The sequence below is a fragment of the Elephantulus edwardii genome, unplaced genomic scaffold (assembly GCF_000299155.1).
Source record: "Elephantulus edwardii isolate Elephantulus edwardi_28Jun2011 unplaced genomic scaffold, EleEdw1.0 scaffold00086, whole genome shotgun sequence".
NCBI lineage: Eukaryota > Metazoa > Chordata > Mammalia > Macroscelidea > Macroscelididae > Elephantulus > Elephantulus edwardii.
Window position 1 is genome coordinate 1,574,136 of NW_006399836.1, and position 21,695 is coordinate 1,595,830.

Genomic DNA, 21,695 nt, shown 5'->3' on the forward strand with positions numbered 1-21,695 from the left:
TCTTATCCTTTCCTGGTTGTAGGTTGTGGTGTTTGTTTTTTAATTTCTTGTTGTGTACTATTGAATTGGATCCGACCGGCATAGGAGGAGATGGAGGATTTGAACCATGTGCCTTAGGGATTACAGTGCAGCTTCTTGCCACAAGGCCACAAGAGCTCCCTGATTGTAGGTTTTTCAGGATGCTTGGAAGATTGGTAATGTGGATTACAAACTAATGGCTAGAGAAGCTGTAGTATATTCACAAAATAGAATACTTTGCAGCACTGAAAAACAAGGAACTCATGCAATATTATACAAAACGGGTGAACCTTGAGGACATCACATTGAGTGAAATATCTCAATTGCAAAAGGACACTGTTATAAAACAGGACTGACATCAGGGTTGGGTTGGGAAATGAATAAAAGAGGGTATAAATAATGTACAGTGCATTGAAACAGATGAGGGGGGGAAACTGCTTAAAAGGAATATATGATTAGGCCTTATTTTCAGGACAATAGTCCAGAATAAGAGCTTCATAGTAAAGTGGACTGAGGTGGGGGTGGAGGTGGGGGTGGAGGGATTGTATAACAATGAAAGAATTTATTTTTACAAAGAGAAAAATGAACTGGGGGGATGGGCGGGGGGAAAACGTGCAACAATGAATAAATGGAAATCCAAGTTCTTTATAAACTTTCATTTCAATCTCAATATTTTAAAAAAAGGAACAATAACAACAAAAGAGCTAAGGAAAGTCCAGCCCAGCCCTAAATGAAAGGAGTGGATGTTATGAAAGAGTGGTCCACAGTCAGTTCTCTTCTAATTGCTCCACTTAGGCCCCAGGCAAGTCTTTGCTACGTGTGGTTCTGCCTTTTGAAGTGTTTTTTTTTTTTAAGGTAAAAAATAAAGATAGATTTAATAGAAAGTTACATCCCAAAGGGAGGGACTTTCCTCCTTGAAAGGAAACAGGAAGGAAGCTGCTGTTCTGTCTTTAATACTTTTCTATGCCTTGAGAAGGGGGCTCTGGTGGCTTAGTGGTGAGGAGTTTTGCTGCCCACCCAGAGGCACAGAGTTCGAATCCAGAAGCTGTTCTGGGGGAGAAAGATGGGCAATCTCCTCCTGTTTGAACTACAGCTTCGGAAAATCTGCTGGCGGGTCACCTGTGAGTTCACTCTGACTCCACCACACACAACAACATGCCTGGAGAATCAATCTCCTTCTCACACAAAGAGGAGGAGCTGGCAAAGGGTTCCAGCTGGAGCATTAAAACATTATTTTGTTGGCAAGATGCTGCACTGCAATCCCAGAGGAACGCGGTTCAAATCCACCAGATGCTCTGCTGGAGAAGGAGGGGGCAATCTCCTCCTGTACCAGTCAGATCTGATTTGACGGCACACGTAAAAATAATACAACAAAAATTTAAAAAAAAACAGAAACATTATTTTGTAGGGAGCTCTGGTGGCCTGGTGGCAAGAAGCTGTGCTGCAATCCCAAAGGCACATGGTTTGAATCCACCAGATGCTTGGAGGGGCAATCTCCTCCTGTGCTAGTTGGATACAATTTGATAGCACACAACAAAATTTTTTTTTAAATAAAAAAGAAATTGAAAAAAAACCCACATTGTTTCATTTTTCTTTTTACAGTTTGCTTCTATTTTAGCTTAGTGATAGTGGCTTTGCGCTTGAGGTTAGTAATGTTGTTGTTGTTGTTATGTGCTGTTGAGTCACCAGCGACTCATAGTGACCCTATATGTACGAGAGTCCTAAACCCTGCTCTATCCTGTGCCAACCTCACTGTCTCTGACACACCTACTCCCATACTCCAACCACTGAATTGATCCATCTCACCGAGGGTCTTCCACTCTTGTGCTGTTTCTCCACTCTCCCCAAGCATGATGTCCTTTTCCAAGGACTGTTCCCTCCTTGCAACATGCCCAGAGTATGTCAGACAAAGCCTCAGAATCCTTGCCTCCAAGGAGCAGCCCGGCTTCACCCTCTCCAGGACAAACCTGTTTGTTCTCCTAGCAGTCCATTGCATATTCAATACTCTTCTCCACACCACAGCTCAAAGGCATCAATTCTTTTTCTATCCTCCCTAGTCACTGTCCAGCTCTCTGATGCATAGAATGCAGTTGCGAAGACTATGGCCCGGGTCAGACGTACCTTTGTCTCCTGCCTGACATTGTTGCTCTTCAGTACTCTGGAGAGGTCCCTCACAGCTGACTTTCCCATTGCAATTCGTCTCCTGATTTCCTGGCTGCTGTTACCAAGAGTGTTGACTGTGAAGGCAAATAAACCAAAACTGTTAACTATCTCAATCTCTTTACCATCCATACTGATGCTGTCAACTGGTCCAGTGGTGAGAATCTTTGTTTTCTTGATGTTGAGCTTCAATCCATATTGAAGGCTGCAGTCCTTGACCTTCTGCAGCAAGTGCTTCAGGTCCTCCTCAGTTTCAGCAAGCAGGGTTGTGTCATCCCCATAAAGCAGGTTGTTGAGATTCTTCCACCAATTCCTGATGCCACATTCCTCTTCGTACAGCCCAGTGTCCCGGATGATCTGTTCTGCATACGGATTGAAAAGGTATGGAGACAGAATACATCCCTGGTGGACGCCCTTCTAGATTTTGAACCATACAGTGTCTCCGTGCTCTGTTCTAATGACTGCCTCTTGGTTCAAGTATAAATTTCACATAAGCAGAATCAAATGTTCTGGGATTCCCATTCTTCTCAGAGTCAGCAATAGTTTGTTGTCGTCCACACAGTCAAAAGCCTTTGCATAGTCAATGAAGCACAGATAGACATTCCTTTGGTACTCCCTGCTTTCTGCCAAGATCCAACTAACATTGCTGAGATAGTAATACAGTTTATAAAACACAATTACTGGAATTAAAGAGTCTGTGTGAAGAAAAGTATCAAGAATATTATAAGCGGGGTAACCACACAGGTTCATCACGTCACAAATGGTTGATAGACGCTAACTGATGGAGGGGAGGGGTGGGCAGGGAGAAAAGTGCGGCAATGAATGAATGGAAATCCAAAACCTCTGTAAATGTTTATTAAAATTAATAAAAAAAATAGACGCTAACTAAAAAGGCTCCCCGAGGTGCCTTAAGGAAAGACTTGCAGCTTCTGGAAAAGGCACCAGGGACGGTCCTGTGGTGTACAGCTCTCCCTTGACACACGCAGGGCGCCATGACTTGACCACAACTGATTTTCTTCATTCCCCGCCATGGTTGTCGAGTGGCAGGCAGCTCGGCCACTGTTTCTGGCAGGGGACACAACTCGGAACCAAGTTAGCTGGGACTTCTGCCTGGAGAGGTCACACTCCAGAGCAAGTGACACACACAAGTGAAAAGTATGTCACGTGGCGATGTTCAACTGCCCAGCTCACTGGCGCTGTCAGAACCAGCTCATAGCGGACCCTCCTGTGGTTTACTGAGTCTGGAAGGCACTTGAGAAGAGACTGCCAGTCTTTCTTCCACAGAGCTGCTGTGGATTTGAACCCCCAGAGAGGTGTGGAATTTGGATTAGCAGCACAGCTTTTTATGAAGCAGGCTACCAGAGCTTCTGACAGGGTGTAGGGGAAGGTCAAGCTGGGGCAGTGGTGGGGACCCTAGAGGACTGGTCAGGTTTGGCAGAGGGCGTGACATCAAAATGACTGCTTATAAAATACTTGTAAAAAAAGAAAAATACTTGTGCAACTATGAGTGGAAATCCAAAATCTCTGTAAATAGTGCAACAATGAATGAATGGAAACCCAAAATCTCTGTAAATGTTTATGAAAATTAATAAAATATAGAAAAAAACCCAAAATTTCTGTAAATTTTCATTAAAATTACTAATAATTAAGAAGTTTTAAAAAAACTAAAAAAACCCCTTGTCAATGTTTCAGCTGATATGTACCATTTTTTAAATAAAATTGTTGTTACAGGTAGTTACAACAACAAAAGCCGTTTTCCTCTGCCCAGTTCATGTGTATCAATGTATCTACAAAGCTAACACTCTGTGTTCATTTGCTTTTTGAACTGTCATCATTACCCAGGGACAAGGATGCTTAGAACCACGTGGTTTCATCTGCAGAAACACAACCACATGCTGTGAGTTTTGTTGCTGCTGGTCATAGTTTTTTTTAAATTTTTTATTATTACTATGCATTTTAATAAAAATTTACAGAGATTTTGGACTTCCATTCATTCATTGTTGCACTTTTCTCTCTGCCAACCCCTCCCCTCCAGTTCATCCTTCTATTTGAAAAGTAAAAGAAAAATTATTTCATTGTTATGTAATCCCTCCCCGCAAAGCCAACCCAACAAGCAAACCTTCGTTCTGGACTCCTGTCATGACAATAATAGCTAATCATATATCCCCTTTAAACATTTTTCTCCCTCATCTGTTTCAATGCAGTATACATAATTTATCCCATCTTTCTCAGTTTCCCCCCAACCCCAATGTCAGTCTCGTTTTACGACAGTGGCGCTATGCAGTATTTGTCCTTTTGTGTCTGAGATATTTCACTCAGCATAATGTCCTCCAACGTCACCCATTTTGGATAATGTTTCATGAGTTCCTTGTTTTTCAATGCAGCATAGTATTCCATAGTGTGAATATACCACAGCTTCTCTATCCATTTGTTTGTTGATGGGCACTTAGGTTGTTTCCAACTCTTTGCTATTGTGAACAAAGCAGCAATAAACATGAGTGTGCATGTATCTGCTTGAGTGGCAGTTGTGGTTTCTTTGGGGTATATTCCAAATAGTGGAATTGCTGGGTCAAATGATGTTTCTCTTTCCATCTTTTTGAGAAAACACCATACCGCCTTCCATAGCGACTGCACCATTTTACACTCCCACCAGCAGTGAATGAGGGTTCCTGTTTCTCCACAACCTTGCCAGCATTTGTTGTTTGCTGCTCTGTTGAATTTTGCTATTCTGACTGGGGTGAGATGATATCTCATATCTGTTTTGAGCTGCTGGTGTTTTTATAATCACTTACTGTTTTATCAGATTTTCCGAAGTTTCAGTGACAATGTTACGGCAATTAGTATTTGTGAACCTATATCAACACTTTTTGTCTTGTTAGTATAATGCAATAATCAAAGGAAAAGTAAAAAATAAAAGACTTCCTCTCAGTTACCCAGGGAACTCTGGTGGCTTAGTGGTAAGAAGTGGCCCTGTCAGCTCAGAGGCAGGAAATTTCTTCTCTCAGCTGCTCCACGGAAGAAAGATGGGCAATCTCCTCCCCTGTGATTTACTGCTTCTGAAAACCCACGGGAGGGGCAGCTGTGGGTGGGTTCTGACTCAATGGCACACAACAATTACTGGTAATAGTGTAACTAATAGTGTGGTAATTCCATGTGGAAAAATTTTACAAGATTAACCTAATGTTAGTATACGTGGACTCTATGAGGAGAAATGTGGCGTCAGGATTGGTGGAAGATCTATCAACAATCTGCGTTATGCAGATGACACAACTCTGCTTACTGAAACTGAAGAGGATCTGAAGCACTTGTAGTAGAAGGTCAAGGACTGCAGCCTTCAATATGGACTGAGGCTCATTATCAAGAAGGCAAAGATTCTCACCACTGGACCAATCGGTAGCATCAGGATGGATGGTGAAGAGATTGAGATTGTTCACAGTTTTAGTGTGCTTGGCTCCACAGTCAACACTCTTGGCACCAGCAGCCAGGAAATTAAAAGACATATTGTGATGGGAAAGTTGGCTGTTAGGGACCTCTCCAAAGTACCAAAGAGCAATGGTGTCACTCTGGAGACTAAGGTGCACCCAATATAGGCCTTGGTCTTTGTAATCACTTACTATGCATCAGAGAGCAGACTAGGCATGATAGGAGAATTGATGCCTTTGAGCTGTGGTGCTGGAGAAGAGTATTGAATATACCATGGACTTCTAAGAAAAAGAACAGGTTCATCCTGGAGAGGGTTAAACCAGGCTGCTCCTTGGAGGCAAGGATTCTGAAGCTTTGTCTGACATAGTTTGGACATGTTGCAAGGAGGGACCAGTTCTGGGAGAAGAACATCATGCTTGGGAGGGTGGAGAGACAGCACAGGAGAGGAAGACCCTCTATGAGGTGGATTGATTCAGTGACTAGGGTAATGAGGGTGTTGGAGACAGTTAGATTGGCACAGGACAAAGTGGGGTTGAGGTCTATTGTACATAGGGTCACTATGAGTCACAGGCACCTTGACGGCACATAACAACAAGCATATGTGTAGTCTGAGAACTCATGCATCTAAGCTATTTAGAACTATTTTTAATCACAGAATTTTTATCATTTTTCAATTTTATTTATCATTTCAAATTATCATTTATCAATTTTACCAAAGAGTTTTTATTCTTTTCATCAAATAGTGGTAAGATGCCACAAAGTCAGAGACCATGCCTTATAATCATGTATTATAAGGTCAGAGGGCCACTTCCATCCTTGTCCAGGGAGTGCTAACCGTCTCACCTGTCATACAACAGATCATATATGACTGTATGAATACAATTTAGAAGAAATGCTGCTCAGGATTCCGTATGGTCTGCACAGGAGCCGGTACTTGGAAAAGCGGCTAACACCATAAATTCTTGCACCGAGTGGTACCAACCGTCATCATGCCGCTGGCGGCTCCCCTGGCTGCGCAGAGTGGGACAGAGGGTGGAGGAGGAAAAGGTGAAGTCAGAGTGAGGCAGAGATGGGGCTCTGGCTCCTGCGCTCGGTGAGGAACCGCTGGACGGTCTGGGGAGAGGTGGAGCCCATCTGACCTAGATCTTAACATCATTGGTCGGGCTGCTGCTTTACGTTAGATTATGGGACCCTAGAGGGCAGGGGAGCAGGGATGTCAGGGAGGAGGTCACCACATTCAGCCCGCAGATGCTAGTGGCCTAGGTCGGGGGGGGGGGACGACCATGGAGGTCTCCAGAAAGGGCTAATGCAATTTGTTGTTGTGTTGGATCTGGGCAGTGTGGGTGGTTCAAGTGAGGGGTCTGAGAACCAACTTTTCACGGACTGAGACGGGTGGAAAGGACAGCTTTGGAGGAGAGCAGGAGGCCAGTTAAGAGGTGTTTGGTGGACAGCACCATATATGAGGTCAGGGAGCAGTCCAGAGGGACATGTTTCAGTGACCTCAGATTGATGGCCTTCAAAGCTGTGGGAATAGGTGACAGTCCTGGAGTCAAGAATTTGGAGAGAAAACCGAGAGTGTTCACAGGTCATCGAAACCACAGCTTTGAGCCAGTTCTTCCTCATGCAGTCACGGACCACAACACAAAACGAAACTCAAGTGGACCGAAACAAAGTGGATGAACTAGTATGAAAACTGGACCCAGAAAAATGATGAGTCAATGAACTACCAGATATGATTTCCTGATGTCAGATGGATCTTGGCTGAAAGCAGAGAACACCAGAAGGACATCTTTTTGTGTTTTATTGCCTGTGCAAAGGCTTTTGACTGTGTGGATCATAACATACTATGGCTGACACTGAAGAGAATGGGAATCCCAGCACACGTAATTGTGCTCATGTAAAACCTATACCTAGAACAAGTAGCCGTTGTCCAAACAGAGCAAGGGAACACTATATGGTTCAAAGTCAGCAAAAGAGAAGACCCTCAACAAGATGGGTGGACAGTGACCACAGCAATGGGCTCAAGTGTTTCAGAGATGAGGGTAGCACAGGATAGGACAGAATTCAAATATGTTTATAGGGTCACTATGGGTCGTACTTGATGGCACCTAACAACAATAACTAGAAATGTAATCTTCCCTTTAAAAAACAAGGGCAAAACTCTGTACTAGCAGAGTTTGAAAGAACAGTGCCCTACTCAACGATGGTGGCCAATCTTCCAACACTGCCTCTTTGAATGTGTGCTGCAAATAACCTGATCTCCTGTATCAGCCTCCTGAAAGAGGCTCGGGATACCTCTTCTGAGTCTCCCATTCCAGGGCTTCATCCCACAACTTCTCCTATTGTGGCTAACATTCTGGATCACCCCCATTTAAAAATGAAGATCTGTTTCACTTTGACGTCACCAGCCATAACTGCACTGGTGTGTACCAGTTGGAAGCTCTGGTTGACATTTAGAGGAAAGGAGAATGGAGGTGGGCAGGGATGGAGAACCAGGGGAGTGGGTCTCTGGGGGAAGCAAGAGAAGACGGGAGAAGGTGACAGTGACAGATGCCACTAGGGGTGCCAGTGAGAGTAGGACTGAGAGCTCCACTAGTTATGTGAGGTCACAGGGGACCAAGAATGACCATTACAGGGCATTAGCTAGGGCCTGGGGGTTTGGAGTGGGGGTGTAAGAGCAAATGGAGGGCAGACAATGCCTGTGGCCAGCTCTTTTGAGGGCTTTGTTATAAAGGGAACACGGGGAGGGAGCAGGGGAGTAAGGGTGCAGCAGGCGCAGGGGAACAAGGATCCTGAGAGGGTATTTTTGTTGTTGTTTTATGATGGAGAAGTAGCAGGGAAGGACTTGATGGGTATGATGCAGCCCAGGGAAGGGGGATTGCGTTGTTGGTATTTGGTGCAGGCTAGAGGGTGCCAGATCTTGTGCCCAAGTGGAAGGGACATAAGGTCAGGAGTTAGGAGAGTCCACTGTGGCCCAGGAGGGTAGATGGATGATGGGAGTTAGTGGGAAGTGTCTTTATTTACTTACTCAATAGATATTACTATGTGCCAGGTCACTGAGCATTTCTTGGAAAAAGATATCATCCTTGGAAAAGCAGAGGACTCACAAAAAGGCAAAACCTCAACACGATGGATTGACCCGGTGACTGCAGCAATGGCTGAGCCTGCTGGAGATCGGGATGATGGAGCAGGAAGAGGAAGATTTCAGTCTGCTGCCAACTCAACAGCACCTAACAGCAGCCACCTAAAGGTTGGTTCTTAAAGGAGCATACCCAGTGGTGCTGAGGAAAAAAGGCCTGGCAATCGGCTTCATTAACATCACAGCCAGTGAAACCCTAGGAGCTCAGCTCTGCTTGGACACTCGTGGGACCACCACACATGGGAACTGATTACACAGCAACAATCTGGGGTTTTGGTTGACTGTGTAGATCACAACAAACTATGGCTAATGTTGAGAAGAATGAAAATCCCGGAACACTTAACTGTGCTCATGTGAAACCTGAGGCTAGACCAAGAAAGAGGCTGTTGTGCAAACAGTGCAAGAGAATGCTGTTGTTGTTATATGCCATCAAGTCTTCTGTGACCCATAGCACCCCTATGCATAATAGCTCTGAACCCTGCCCTATCCTGAGCCAATCTCATTGTCTCCAATAGACCCAATCCCATTTCTCCAGTCACCATATCAATCCATCTCATCCTGGGTCTTCTTCTCTTGTGTTGTCCTTCCACTCTTCCAAGGATGATGTTCTTCTGCAAAAACTGGTCCCTTCCAGCCACCTGCCCGAAGTATGTGGGACAGAGCTTCAAAATCCTAGCCTCCAGGGAGCAGCTTGGTTTTATCTTTTCCAGGACTGATCGGTTTGTTTTCCTGGCAGTCCATGGCACATTCAACTCTCTTCTCCAGCACTAAAGCTCAAAGGCATCAATTCTTCTATCATCTTTAATCATTATCCAGCTTTCCGATACGTAAACAAGTAATTGTGAAGACCATGAGCTGAATCAGGTGCACCTTAGTCTCTAGACTGACATCCTTGCACATAGTTAAAAAATCAAGAAAGGCAACCTAAGTGCCCATCAACAAATGAATGGATAGAGAATCTGTGGGATACTCACACAATGGAATACTACGCTGCATTGAAAAACAAGGAACACATGAAATATTATTAAAAATGGGTGACCCTGGAGGACATTATGCTGAGTGAAATATCTCAGTCACAAAAGGGCAAATACTGCTTAGTGCCACTGTTATAAAATGGGACTGACATAGGGGTTGGGGGGGAGACTAAGAAAGAGGGGATAAATTATATATACTGCATTGAAATAGATGAGAGAGAACTGTTTAAAAGATATATATGATTAAGTATTATTGTCATGACAGGAGTCCAGAATGAAGGCTGCATAGTGGAGTGGACTTGTGGGGAGGGATTGTATAACAATGAGAGCTTTACTTTTCAAATAGAAGGATGAACTGGAGGGGAGGGGTGGGCAGGGGGAAAAGCGCAACAATGAAAGAATGAATAAAAATCCTTTCTCTGTAAATTTTCATTAAAATTAATAATAATAAAGCTTAAAAAATCATGCAAGGAGTGCAACAGAGATGCCCCTTTTCTCCATACTTATTCAATTGTGTATGCAGTACAAATAAATCATTTGATAAACTGGGTTATGAAGAAGAATGTGGTATCAGGTCTAAGGCAGGCTCAGCAACAACCTGTGTTATGCAGAGGACACAACCTTGTGTGCTGAAAGTGGGGAGGACTGAAAGTGCTTGCCGCAAAAGATCAAGGACTGCGGCCTTCAATATGGACTGCATCTCAACATCAAGAAAGCAAAAACCTGACCACAAGGCTAATAGGCAGTATTATAATAGTTGGAGAAAGGACTGAATGTGTTGGTTATTTCATCTTGCTTCAATCCACAATCAACACTCCTGGCACCAGCAGCCAGGAAATCTAAAGACAAGTTGCATTGGGAAAATCTGCTGTCAAGGACCTCTCAAGATTGCTAAAGAGCAACGATGTCAGTTGAAGAACTAAGGTGCCCCTGATCTAGACTACGGTCTTCTCAATTGCTTGCTATGCATTTGAAAACCAGACAATGATTAAGGATGACTGAAGAGGGATCAATGCCTTTGGGTTGTGATGTGGAAAAGAGTTTTAAACATACCATAGATTGCTAAAAGAACAATCTATTCTGGAGAAAATGAAACCATCTCACATGCATTGGGCATATTGTAAGGAGGGGCCCGTCCTTGGAGAAGGACATCCTACTTGGAAGAGCAGAAGGCCAGAGCAAGAGAGGGAGACCCTTGACAAGACAGATGAATACAATGACTGTGGCAGTGGAATGATGTGTGTCAGAGATGATGAGGTTGTCTCAGGACAAGGCAAGGTTCAGAGATTGTTGTTCACAGGGTCACCATGAGCCATAGTCAACTCGATGGCACATAACTACAACAATAACATGTGCCAGGTATTATGTGAAAATTAGCAAAGAACAGTAGTATTATGTACAACCATAACTGAATGGATTGAGAAATTGTAGTACCTTCACACTATGGAACACTGTGCATCATTCAGGAGCAATGATTTTGAAAAATACTGCATAACTTGGGAGAGACTGGAAGGCATTATGCTGAGTGAACTAACCCAGTCTCATGAGGACAAATATTGCATAAGACCATAATTGTTAAAGTAGAAGTATAACTAGTAAAATGTGTATGTAAATCCCGGGGGGAAGGGGTAGAAGCAGAGTGGTGAGTATGGATGGGGTGAAACCACAGGGTTGCACAATTTGGTGAGTGGAGGAAGGGGGTGAAAGAAATGGGAAGGGTCTGGTGGGAACCTGATAGACAAGGTCCAATGGGGATTAATTTTATAAAACATAATGAGTGGCAGTGACTGTATGAAACAATGTTAATGAAGAATAGTGTGAAACACAATGTATATGAACTTTGTAAGCAAACCAATATAAAATTAAAATTAAAAACAACAACAAATATGCACACCCATGTTTGTTGTGGCTTTGTTCGCAATAGCAAAGAGCTAAAAACAATCCAAGTCTCATCAACAAACGAATGGATAGAGAAGCTCTGGTATATTCACACAATGGAATACTATGCAACAGTGAAAAACAAGGAACTCCTGAAATATTGTGGAAAATGGATGACTCTGGAGGACATTATGCTGACTGAAATATCTCAGTCACAAAAGGACAAATATTGCATAATGCTACTGTTTTAAAACAGGACTAATATCAGGGTTGAGGGAAGACAGAAAAGGAGGGTAGAAATTATGTATATTGCATTGAAACAGAGGCAGGATAGAACTGTTTAAAAGGGACATATGAATGGGTATTCTTGTCATTACAGAAGTCCAGAGTGAAGGCTGCATGGTGGAGTGGACTTTCAGGGAGGGATTGCATAACAATGAAAGGGTTTTTCTTTTTCTTTTCAAGGAGAAGAGTGCATGGAGGGGGAAGGGGTGGGTAGAAAGAAAAGTGCAACAATGAATAACTGGAAACCCTAAGTCTCTGTAAACTTTCATTAAAATTAATTAAAATAAAAACCGAAAAAACCAAAGTACTAACTGAATAAAGAAAAGTAATAACACTGTATAAAACTGTGTACCAAAATTAAAACAAAAAACAAAAAAACAGCAACAACAAATAAGATGTATAAGAGAAATCTGCTGTCAAGGACTACTCCAAAGTTATAAAAAGCAAAGATGTCAGTTTAAAGACTAAGGTGCACTGGACCCAAACTGTGATCCTTTCAATTACTTCCTATGCATCTGAATGTTGGATAATAAATAAAGAAAGCCAAAGAAAGGGGGACGGGGAATAATAATAGTATTTCCAACAATGAAAACTTGTTGAAGATTTTTGAGAGAGCACCACCAGACATTCAAACTGGATTCAGAAGAAGCCATGTCAAGAGAAATATCACTGCTGATGTCAGATGGATCCAGGCTGAAAACAGAGGAAACTACAAGAACTTCTATTTGTGTTTTACTGACTACCCAAAAACATTTGGCTGCATGGATCATAACAAGATATGGCTGTCATTGAGAAGAATGGGAATCCCAATACACTTAATTTTGCTCACACAAACCTCTGTCTAGACCAAGAAGTTGTTTGAAGACAGAAAGGGAACACTGCCTGGTTTAAAATAAAGAAAGGCGTGCGTGAAGGCTGTATCCTTTATCCATACCTATTTAATCTGTACGCTGAACAAATCATTCAAGAAACTGGACTCTCTCTGAGGAAGAATGTGGCATCAGATTTGGAGGAAAACTCATTAACAACTTGGCTGAAAATAAAGAGGACTTGAGACACTGCAAAAGATCAAAGACTGCAACCTTCAATGAGGTTTACATCTCAGCATCGAGAAAACAAAATTCCTAATGACTGGTCCAATAAACAGCTTCATGATTGATGGAGAAAAGATTGAAGTTGTCAACAACTTCGTCTTACTTGTATCCACAATCAGAATTTTTGGAAACAACAGTTAAGAAATCAAAAGATGTGTTGTACTGGGGAAATCTGCTGTCATAAACCTCTTCAAGGTGTTAAAGAGCAACAATAACAGGTTAAAGACTAAGGTGCACCTGATCCAAGCCATGGTCTTTTCAACTACTTGCTATGCGTCTGAACCTTAGGCAATGAAGAATGATGGTGATAGAAGAACAATGCCTTTGAGCCATGGTGTTGGAGAGAAATACTGAACACCCCAGGGACTGCCAAAAGAACAAATAAATACGTCCTGGAGAAAGTGCGACCAGGGTGTTCCTTAGGAAAAAAAAAAGTTGGTGAAGCTTCACATACTTTTGGGATGTTGCTCGTCAAGGCCATTTCTTGGAAAAAGATATCCTGCTTGGAAAGGTGGAGGGTCTGTGAAGGAGAAGACTCTCAAAAAGTTGAATTGACAGAGTGGCTGTATCATTGGGTTCAGATATATCCAAAATGATGAGGATGGCACAAGATAGGGTCACTAGGAGCCGCACTCAACTCAATGGGCACTTAACAACATGTGCCAGCTAGGGCGGGGGCGGGGGCGGGGTTGTGCGTCTCTGGAGGTTCGAATCCACCACCAGCTCAGAGGGAGAAAGGTGGTCTCTTCGCTTCAAGATTAACAGCCTCAGAGACCCTGCAGCGGGTCCTCAGCTGTGGACCCTCAGCTGTAGGCTTGGTTTGGGTGAGTGTCAGGTCCTGTTCTAGGGACAGGGCACAGTAGTTCCACTTTTCAGGGCCTGGCAGCCTGGTCATCTGCGGGATGAGAGGGCAGCCTGGAAGGAAGTGAGGGTGAAAGGGCCGTGGGCAGCTGTTGGGCAGGACAGGGGGCGGGGGGAGGAAGGACAAGGAAGTGGCCTGAAAATTGGAAAAGCCCTGGGGTGGAGCCTGGGGAGGTGGGCCACAGCCTGGGAAGGTGGGTGGGTTTAGGGAATTCCTCCCGGGAGTTGGCACCCCCGCCTTCTCAGCAGTGTGTCAGCCAAGGTTCTTAGGCGCGGAGCCTCAGTTTCCTCATCTGTCAAACGGGAGAGTAAGGTTGTAAACCTCCAGGCTTGGTGGCCGAGCTGGGCTGACCGACGGGAGGCGGCGACGCGCAGTGAGCACAGCCTTGCAGCCGGCTGGTGACAGGTCCGCCCGGAGCGACCCGGGGAGGGCGAGGGGCTGGGACTGGCGGGAGCTGGCCCCGCCCCGGGGGAGGGCGGTGCCTCGGCCCCGCGCCCCCCTCCGCGCGCCCGCTGACCGTGGAGCCGGAGCCTGAGCGGCGGGAGCCCCAGGTACGCGGGGCGCGGGAGGCGGCGGGGAGGCGCCTCCGGGAGCCCGAGGGTGGGCGGCGGGGGGCGCGCTGCCTCCCACCAGGCCACCTGTTCGCGAGGCGGCGTTTGGTGGCGCACGGACCCGCGCGGAGGTCCCGGGCGAGTGCGCCCTGAAGTGGAGCCAGAGCCGGCTGGGTGCGGGAGGGGGTGTCCTGCCGGGCGGAGGCTTGAGCGGGAGAGGGGTTCGCCGTGGGAGAGGGTCCCAAGTGCGAGGGGACCTGGAGCAAGAGCGGGGACCCTGCAACAGGAGAGGGGGTCCCCAGAGTGAAGGAGACCGACAGCGAGCGAGTGGATCCCGCCGTAGGACGGGGATCCCTGTGGTATGAAAAAGACCCCGAGATACGAGAGGGCACTGCTGTGATCAAAGGGGTCCCAGTGGGAGGGGACCCACAGTGCTTCGGGGACCCCATGGTGGGAGAGGCGATCCTGTGGGGAAAGCCCCGTGTGGGAGGGGGACCCACAGTGGGACCGACGGTCCAGGATGGGAAAGTTGCGATGGGTGAGGGGTCTCCGACTGGAGAGAGTCTTCGATGTGGGTTCCCCCTACAACTCTCGCTGCTTTGGGTGCGAGAGGAGTCTGGGGTGGGGATGGGGTGAGAGTGCTATGAGGATGGGTCCGCCTGGCCGAGGTCGCCCCAGGAGAGACCCTGGTGCGCTGGGTCCCTGGAGTGCGCAGTGGAGACTGGCGGGGTGGGGAGCAGTGCGCCGGGCGCCCAGGGATGCGGAGCAGAGCAGGTCCAGGGCGGTGCGCTGGGTCCCCGGGGTGTGCTGCGGAGCAGGGCGGGGTGAAGGGGGCAGTGCGCTGGGTCCCCGGGGTGCGCGGCGGAGCGGGGCGAGGGGCAGTGCACTGGGCCTGGGAGGTGCGCCTCGGAGCGAGGAGGGATTGTGCAGGAGGCCTTCCAAGGAGAAGGGAGAAGGATCCGCTTGCTGGGGAGTAGCGAGCGGGGAGGAGTCCCGCGGAAGGACGCGGTCTCCCAGCGAGCCTTGAACGGATCCCGCTCCTTCCCGCTGGGAAGAACTGGAGCCCAAGTGGAAGCCAGGCTGTGGAGGGAGGCTCAGTGTCTGAGTCCAGCTCCTTCCCTGCAGAGCGGAATCCCCTGCCTTAGTCTCGTCCGTCACCGAGGGAAGAAATAACCCTTTTCTAGTCCTCGGTTCTCTTGTCAGAACCGCCCCACAGCTGCCCCTCCATGTGGGCTGTGCATCACGCCAGAGGAGATTTCTCCTCTCCCGCGGAGCGGCTGGTGGGTTTGAACTGCTTACCTTTGAGTGGACTATGTAATTTCATGACCTAAGCCACCTCTGTTCTGAAAGGGATAGTTATCTCCCCCAACCCCCGTTCTGCTGCCCCGCCCCCACGCAGATCCCTTGACGCCTCAGGGAACAGCCCTTGGTGCTGACATTCATCAGATATTTCCCAGCACTTGTGTGCGCAGGCCCACCTGACCCTCCAGTCCTCCAGGTGCTCAAGGGACATCTGTTTTATCACCTCCCAAAGCATGGGAATGACCCTGCCCAGGGACACACAGCAGAGCCAGGCCACACCCCTCCAGGTCCTCCCAAGGCTTCGCCAGCTCCAAACCTGCTTCAGATCCCTCAACTTGGCTGCAACCCGTATCTTCTCAACACAAATGACTGAAGAGAGAGAGAGGTTCCCTGATCCAGAGCCTAAAACACAGAGGAAAAGAAAAGAAAGGGAGAAACTTCATTTTCCTCTTTTCTCCCAGACATCTTCCTACCTGTCCTGCTTGTTTAGAGGGTCCTACAGAGAGCTGGACAATGACTAGGGAGGATGGAAGGAGAATTGACGCCTTTGAGCTGTGGTGCTGGAGAAGAGTATTGAATGTACCATGGACTGCCAAGAAAACAGACAGATTCATCCTAGAGAGGGTTAAACCAGGCTGCTCCTTGGAGGCAAGGATTCTGGGGCTTCGCCTGACATACTTTGGACACGTTGTAAGGAGAGACAAGTATTTAGAGAGGGACATCATGCTGGGAAGAGTGGAGGGACAGCACAGGAGGGGAAGGCCCTCTATGAGGTGGATTGATTCAGTGACTGGGATAATCGGGATGGGAGTGTCAGAGACAGTGAGATTGCCACAGGACAGAGCATAGTTTAGGGCTGTGGTACATAGGGTCGCTATGAGTCGCAAAGGACTCGACGGCACATAACAACAACAACAACAACCTGCTCAGTGTCCAGGGAAACTGGGAGATTCTTTTTTTTTTTTTAAAGTGTTTTGTTTGCTTCAAGGCTTTGTACTGGTTCTTTCCAGTCCAGTATAGCCAGGGCGGACATGGATGTATTAAATGTGGGTGTCAGAACAATAATCAGAATGGAAACGATTACAGGCTGACATCCTGCTAGAAGCTTCCTCTCCCTCTTAGGAGACAAGCGCAGTATGAGTCTTGTAGCAACCAAATCTCCTTATCAGCAGAGTCAAAAACAGCGGTGGCCCACTCAAAGATGGTGGCACATCACACCTTCATGAAAGCACTGTTACTCTCCACAGTCCTACCCAGAACCCACTCTCCCCAAAATCCAGGCCCCCCAAAAGCCTTTTGATGTCTCTTCTGAGTCTCCTACTCTAGGGCTTTGGCCCCTGATTCCTCCTTTTTTGGTTAGCATTCTAGATCACCCAGATTTTAAACGTTTGTATCTGTCCTCGTTTGACTTGGCTGGGTAGGACTGAAGCAGAAGGGACCCATCTGAAGTGCTGGCTGCCTTGTGCCAGTGAAGAGCTGTAATAATAGCTCTTAGACTTAGTCGGGGTGCTTGACATCTGCGATGGGTCCCAGGACCTGGGAAGGTAGGCAGTACCCCTACAAAGTGACCCACGTGGAACATACAGAGGTGGGGACCCACCACAGACAGCAGCTTCCAAACCCACTGGTCATGGGACCCTGGGTCTGCGCTTTGGGAGATGCAGGTGGCCTGAGACTAGAGTTGGGATCAGAGCAGAACTAAATGAAAATAAAATGACAGCCAGGGGCAGTGGAGATGGGACTTAAATGAGGATTGAGAAAGGGGAGCTCAGAAACTGGAAATAGTTCACTGCCTCCAAGAGCCTCCAACCCCAGTCTTTCTCCCCACTCTCCCTACCCCCTCCCACCAGGTGTCTCCCCACTGTATTCCTGATGCCTTTGATGTCTCCCCCTTGTCTTGCTCCCCCATTTCCATCTGTACTAGAAGCTTCACAAAGGAGGGAGTTCTGTCTGGACCCCAATGTCCAGTGCCAGACCTGGCACATGAGACCCCTGACTTTCCTGCTCCTGATCACCCACCTTGGACTTCTGAGGCTGTAAATCTTTAGGGGAGACGACAGCCTCATATTTCTCCCACAAGAGGCCGGTGAACTTGAACCACTGATCTTTTGGTTATTAGCCCAACATATAAGGCACTGCACCACCTTGATAGCAGTTGTTGTTCTTGGGTGCCTCCAAGCAGACTACCACTCACAGGCCAACTAGAACACCTCAAAACCTTGCCCAGGCCTGTACCATCCTTACAATCTCTGCTTGTACTTGCGGTCATTGTTGTAGTCACTATGTCAACCTATCTCATTGAAGGTCTTCCCTTCCTTTGCCAACTCTGTACCTCTCGAAGCATGATGCCCCTTTCTAAAGACTGGCCCCTCCTACAGCATGCTCCAAATATGTGCTACAGAGTCTCAAAATCCTTGCCTCTAAGGAGCACTTTGTCTGCTTCCAAGACAGATTTGTTTGTTTTGGCAGTCCACAGGATAGCCAATTTTCTTCACCAATATCAAAATTCAAAGCCATCACTTTTTTATCTTCCTTACTAGTTTTCCAACTTTCAAACTCATATGAAGTAAATGAAAATACCAGGTGCACCTTAGTCTTTAAAGTGACATCCTTGCTCTTTAGCATTTAAAAAAAGGTTTTAACAGCAGGTTTTCCCAATGCAATGCATTCTTTGATTTCTTCATTGCTGCTGTAATGGCCTCATGGCTAAAGAGTTGTGCTGCCATCTCAAAGGCAGGTGGTTTGAATCCACCAGTTGCTCTGTGGGAGAAAGGTGGGCATGCTCCTCCTGTGTGACTTATAGCCTTGAAAACCTGGTATGAGTCAGTTTGGACTCTGTGGCTATGATATTTATGATTTTATTATTAGAACTTCCATGGATGTGGATTATAGACCCAAGTAAAATGCTAACATCAATCTTTTCTCCATCTGTCAGGCTATTGCCTATTGGTCCAGTTATGAGCGGCTTTGGTTCCTTGATGGTGTGGTGTAATCCACATTGAAGGCCGTAGTATTTCATATCCTTCAGTAAGGGCTTCAAGTTCTCTTCCTTTTCTGCAAAAAGGTTGTGTCATCTGCATGCTGAAAGTTGGCACGTAGAAGATGCTCACAGAATATAACTAAAGTGAATTAACGGAAAGAAGTTGGGAGGGAAATTTCCATGGTCACATCACTCAAACATTGCTCAAGTTTCCTTCCTTCCCCAGATTTTCCTCTGAACACGTCTTTACGTACTTGAATGTACTGTAGATACAGCATTTTTGCAACTAACTGGCAGAATTTCCTCAGTGGTCTCCGCTTCTCCCAGACACATTGTCTCCCCTTTCTCAGTGTTTATGTATCATTATGCCATCTCATTAATGCTTCTCCTGTGGCATTTCGGGTCTTGTTCTATTTGGCTTTTATTTTTTTAAAATAACGTGATATTGGATTGGGGCATACGTTTATGACTTTTTTCCTGGAAAGAAAATTACCTGGTAGCCTTTAAAGACTAGCTGTGTCTAGAGCCAGCTGGCTTCCTAGAGGGACTGTTCCGGCGATGTTCCCCGGCACAACTACCTTGGCTGTGTTTTATCAGTTTAAAGAGGTTTGGGTACGAGCTAGTTTCTTGGTTGTAGCCAATGAGCTTCTTGTGATTGTAAGTAACTGAATCCAGTCACAGCTACTGAGTAGAGATGGAGAATTTACCACCAAGAGTCTCAGTCATCTAATGCTGCCATAACAGAGAGACTTCACAGGGATGGCTGCCAGGAGCCCATAGTCAGTGTTCTGGCTCTAGGGGAACCTGTCTCCCTGGATTGGTTCTGAGGAAGGTTCTTGGTTCCTTCAGTGTCTGGAGACCCTTCACCTCTTGGAGGTTTTGGCCGCTGTGTTGCGCTTCTCAGCATAGGGACCTGGGTCCAAAGGAGACGCTCCACTCCTGGTGATCTATTCTTGGTGATACTTAAGTCCCTTATCTCAGCTCGCTTTCTTGTTTCCCCAGGCCACATGCTAGGGTAAGTCTAGGGAAAACTCCCCTATGAGGAACTGAAATGGGATTGGAAAGTATTTTTCTTCCACCCTTAATCTGATTACAAATATTTGGTTTATGAGATCATTGTGTATCATCCTTATGACATCATTGTTGTTAGGTGCTGTGAGTTGAGTAGACTCACAGTGACCCTGTGAACGAAAGACCTGAATCTATACTATCTTGTGCTATCCTCATCATCTCTGGGACATTTGCATCCATTGCTGCAGTCACTGTGTCAAGCCACCTACTTGGATGTCCTCTCTTTTGCTGACCCTCTGCCTTTCTGAGAATGATGATATCACTTTCTAAGGAACAACTTCCTTAGCAACAACAATAACCAGGCTCTGGTGGCCTGGTGGTAGGAAACTGCGCTGCAATCCCAAGGTATGCAGTTCAAATCCACCAGCTGCTCCATGGAGAAGGATGGGCAGTGTCTTCCTGTCCAATTAACTGCCTCTGAAAACCCTTTGGACGGTCAGCTGTGGGCCCGTTTGACTTAACAGTATAACATGTCCAAAGAATGAGAGAAGAAGCCTCTGTGTCCTTGTCTCCAAGGAGGTCTTTGGTTGCACCTTTTCCAAGATATTCTATTCATTCTTTTGGCAGTCCATGGGATAATCAGTACTCTTCTCCAACACCACAATGCAAAGGCATCAATTCTTCTTCTGTAATCGTTATTAATTGTCTATCTCTCAGATACATAGCAAATGATTGAAAATACCATGGCCTGAAACAGGTGCACCTTAGTCTTCAAACTGACATCGTTGCTCTTCAGCATTTTAGAGAGGTCCCTGCCGACAGACTTGCCTAAAACAATGTGTCTCCTTTTCTCCTGACTGCTGGTGTCAAGGGTGTTGATTGTGGATTCAAGTAAGATGAAGTCATTGAATGTTTCAGTCCTTTCTCCATCTTGGTGTTGCTCATTGGCCCGGTGATAAGGACCTTTGTTTTCTCAATGTTGATCTGTAAAGCATGTTGAAGGGTGTAGTCTTTGATAGGCAGCAAACATTTCAGGTTCTCCTAACTTTAAGTAAGTAAGGTTGTGTCATTTGCGTAACACAGGTTGTTGATGGATTTTCCTCTAATCCTTATACCGCTTTCTTCTAAAGAGTGGCTTCACAAAATTGTTTGTTCATTATATAGATTAAGTAGGTATGCAGAAAGGATACAACCCCGATGCATGCCTTTCTTGATTTATAGTCAGTGCTCCCTTGCTCTATTCAGACAACAGCTTCTTGGTCTAGGTTCACATAAGAAAATGAAGCGCTCTGTGATTCCCATTCTTTTCAACATTAACCATAGTTTGCTGTGACCCACACTGTCAAATGCTTCTACATGGTCAATAAAACACAGACAGACAATTCTGTTATTCTCTGCTTTCAGCCAGGAACCTTCTGACATCCGCAATGATGCTCCTGGTGCCACAGCCTCTTCAAAACCCAGCTTACACTTCTTGCAGTTCCCTGTCAATATACTGTTCCAGGTAGTTTTGTTTGCATATGAATGACATTGTTTGATAATGTCCACATTCTATTGAATTGCTCTTCTTGGGAATGGAACCAAATATGAATCTCCAGCCTGTTGGTCAGGCGGCTGTCCTCCAAATTTCCTGGCACAGACTGGTAAGTACGTCCAGGGCTGCATATGTTAGCTGAAAGGTGTCAGTCAATATCCCATCTATTCCTGAGGCCTTATTTTTGCCAATGTCTTCAAAGCAACTTGAACTTCTTCCTTTGATAATATCATTGGCTCTTCCTCAGATGGTTGTTATTGTTGTTATGTGTCTGTGAGTAACCTACAACCCATGGTGACCCCATGCTCTGAAGCCTGCCCTGTCCTGAGCCAGTCTTACTGATTCCCATATACCAGTCCCCATTGCCCCAGTTACTGTGTCAATCCATCTCATCCAAGGACTTCATATGGTACTGCCTGATATTTTTCAGTGTTGATCAATTCTTTTTGATACAGTGATTTTGTGTATTTCTTCCATCTCCCCT

General features: G+C 46.0%; 1 pseudogene; it reads right to left on the minus strand.

Annotated features, from left to right (window-relative positions):
• Nucleotides 1-18,030, minus strand: part of LOC102870561 — a 32,453-nt pseudogene extending 14,423 nt beyond the window's left edge.
• Between the last annotated feature and the right edge of the window lie 3,665 nt (nt 18,031-21,695).